Genomic DNA, 3,544 nt, shown 5'->3' on the forward strand with positions numbered 1-3,544 from the left:
TGATCTCCCAGGTTCATCTCTAGCTTTATAGCATTTTGGCTCAGAAGATGTTTTACATAGAGCTCAATGGAGGCTTCCCCAGATCCTCTTCAGAACTCTTTCCTTTCCATCCTTTTACTTATTTCACAGGTCTTATATATCAAGATGAGAACAGCATCATAAGAGAGAACAGGCACATTCTTCTGATGCTGAGGCATTTGGGAGAGCTGGGTTAGGCCCTGTGATCTTCCTTCCCCTTGAAAATGTCTAATAAATGATGCATTCATTCATTCATACTGTCTAACAAATATTTGTCTTTTTTGGGGGTGGGGGGACGGTGTCTCACTCTGTCACCCAGGCTGGAGTGCAGTGCCACAATCTCAGCTCACAGCAGCCTCTACCTCCTGGGTTCAAGTGATTCTCCTGCCTCAGCCTCCTGAGTAGCTGGGACTACAGGCATGCACCACCATGCCCAGCTAATTTTTGTATTTTTAGTACAGATGAGGTTTCACCATGTTAGTCAAGCTGGTCTCGAACTCATGACCGCAAGTGATCCACCTGCCTTCATCCCCCGAAGTGCTGGGATTACAGGTGTGAACTACCGTGCCCAGCCAAATATTTGTCATTTTATCTAACAAATAATTACTGAGTACCTGCTATGTGCTAAGCCCTATGTCAAGCATCAGGATTATATATGGTCTAAATATTCATGCAGCTAGACTATATACACTTATTAATAAAGCAAAAATATCTCAAATAAATGTAAGATTATAGCAGTGACAGGTAACATGAAACAGGAGCATATGTTGGTATGTTACGAAACATTAGGAGAGGTTGACTTAATTGGGAAAATCACTGTCAGGCAGGTTATCTCTCTCTCTTTTTTTTTTTTCTTTTGTGTGTATTTGTGTGCGTGAGATGGACTTTCACTCTTGTTGCCCAGGTTGGAGTGCAACGATGCGATCTCGGCTCACCGCAACTTCCCCCTCCTGGGCTCAAGTGATCCTCCTGCCTCAGCCTCCCGAGTAGCTGGGATTACAGGCATGCACCACCGCGCCCAGCTAATTTTTGTATTTTTAGTAGAGACAGGATTTCTCCATGTTGGTCAGGCTGGTCTCAACCTCCCGACCTCATGTGATCCACTTGCCTCGGCCTCCCAAAGTGCTGGGATTACAGGCAGGAGCCACCGCGCCTGGCAGGTTATCTCTTTTTTAAAATGTTTATTTAATACACGATCATTCATACTTACCAAAAACCTGGATTTCTTCCCTGAGGAAATATAAACTAAGATATAAATAATGAATAGAGCTTACTAGAGAAAGAGGGGTAGCTAGCGTGTCTCAGACAAAGGGAATGGCATGTGCCAAGGTCCTGTGGCAGGAGGCAGGATAGCATAGTCCAGGACTAAAAGATCAGTGCAGAGAGCAAAGTGACCTCTTCAAAGAAGGCAGAAAAGGCTTCCCTGAAATGAAGAGGGCAGAGTTGAGCTCTGGCAGAAAAGAAATCAGTGGTCCAAGGCATCTTGCCTTTCTGCAGAAGACTATTTCTGCCTAACTGGAGCTCTTCAGGCATGGTTCTTCCTTAAGCAACATGCAAAAGCTTTAGCTGGGAGAAGGGGCAATTGAAATCCATGAGAGTTTTTCATCCTTTCTGTGCAACCGTACTGGAGAGATCTCTTTAGAATCAAGAAGTAAGTCTCCATCACTGGTCAATTGGTACCAAGGCCTGGGTATGAAGAATCCAGCAAAGAATTCACTCTTGCCCTGCCCTTGGCTGGCCATGCCACAGAGGACGGCTGTGAGTATTCTGGCTGACTTCCTGCTCCCAGCCAACCAAATGAAGATGTACAGAGTGAATACAAAGCATTTGCTAGAAAAACAAACAAACAAAAAAACAAAACAAAAAACAAAAACAACCAAACAGAGGATCAGAGACAGGACCAAAAGCCAGAAGGCACTGCCTTCTGATTGTTCTGAGAGATAAGTCAAAGCTTGTTTTTCCCTTGTAAAAATAACACAATCAACAGAGGCTGTGTGTTCCAGAATCAAGTTTAGAAACAATAAAGGAAGTGATTCAAAATAGTGGTGATTACCTATTTTTCCCCATTCTAGATGACTCACACTGGATCAATAACCCAAATGTCATTTTTCTCATTAGTCCGTAAATGGAAAACTTTGACATGGTTGTAAGGAAGAGAGTTAATGTGTATTAACTGAATTCTGCCTCATAAGTGGCCCCACAAGCCTAGAACTAACTACCTGTTTTACAGACTCTCTATAATTCTCCATGGCAGAGGAGATAATTGAGAGAGTTATTGGGGACTTCCGAGGAAAAAAGCACTTCTGCCTCCATCGTTGGGAAATTTAAGATGCAAAACAGGTCAGACCTTTTGTGAAGTATGGATGATAGTGTGTTAAATAGACAATGTAAAAAAAAAAAAAAAAAAAAAAAAGAGAACCTGCCTGACAATTATTTTTAAGAGCCTGGCATATATATATTTTTCCTCCATTCAAAGAGCTCAAAATTGGCTTAAGTGGAGTTTAACTGAAAAAGTTCACCTCAAGAGTGTGATTAAGCCTGGAAAATTTTAGCCAATAGGGAATTTTTAATAAAATTATGACCGAGTGGAAATAGTGTTATAATGGAAGTTTATGTGTAATGGGCACTATTAAAATTATATATGTACATATTTGAGCATCAACAGGTGAGTTACAAGGTTACAATTCTGTGACAGGTCTCTGGTGATATTATAAGCTACATGTGCAAAGCTCAAGTCATCCAAATTCCTAAATAGAATTACAGTTAGATTCAAAAATATTCCTGTCATAATCATACACCAGACATGGTAAAGACCTTCCCTCTGCATGTGCTTTGCCTACGTTGTTTTGGGTAATCTGATTGGCATGTAATAGAATCCTAGAATATTCAAATAGGAAGAGTCTTCTAATTCTAGTTTATCTTCGCCCCTAAATTAATAAGGAAAACAAACATAAAAAACAGCAATCCTGCCAACACTGATACAAAAGTTCGGGATGGAGATTTAAAATTCGGACCTCTTAGCCCAATACTTTTCCTAGCTTAATACATTGATTCTTTTCTGGTCTGCTTCTAACCTGCGGTTCATAGGGAAGTCCAGAATTTTTGTGTAAGAGGGATGGATGCAGGGGTGTCCATTTGGTTGGGGCAAAGGAGAAGGCAGCTAGAGAAATACTTCTCAGACTTTCAGGCACACCTGGGAATATTTATTTATTTAAGACACAGAGTCTCACTATGCTGCCCAGCCTGGTCATGAACTCCTGGGCTTAAGCGATCCTCCCACCTTGGCCTCCCAAAGTAATGGGATTACATATGTGAGCCACCACGCCCAACCTTAAACCTGAGGATCTTGCAGGTACAGATTCAGGCCTGTTAGGTCTGTGATGTTCCTCCGAAAAGCTCCCACGTGATACTGATGTGCTTGTCCTCAAATCTCACTTTGAGGAGTCAGGCATTAGAGACTTGTCTTACAGCTGGGTTTGCATGCAGACACTGAGTGTAACACAGGACTTTTTTTTTTTTTTTTTTT

This window comes from Mandrillus leucophaeus, unplaced genomic scaffold, assembly GCF_000951045.1.
Source record: "Mandrillus leucophaeus isolate KB7577 unplaced genomic scaffold, Mleu.le_1.0 Scaffold205, whole genome shotgun sequence".
In the NCBI taxonomy this organism is placed as follows: Eukaryota; Metazoa; Chordata; class Mammalia; order Primates; family Cercopithecidae; genus Mandrillus; species Mandrillus leucophaeus.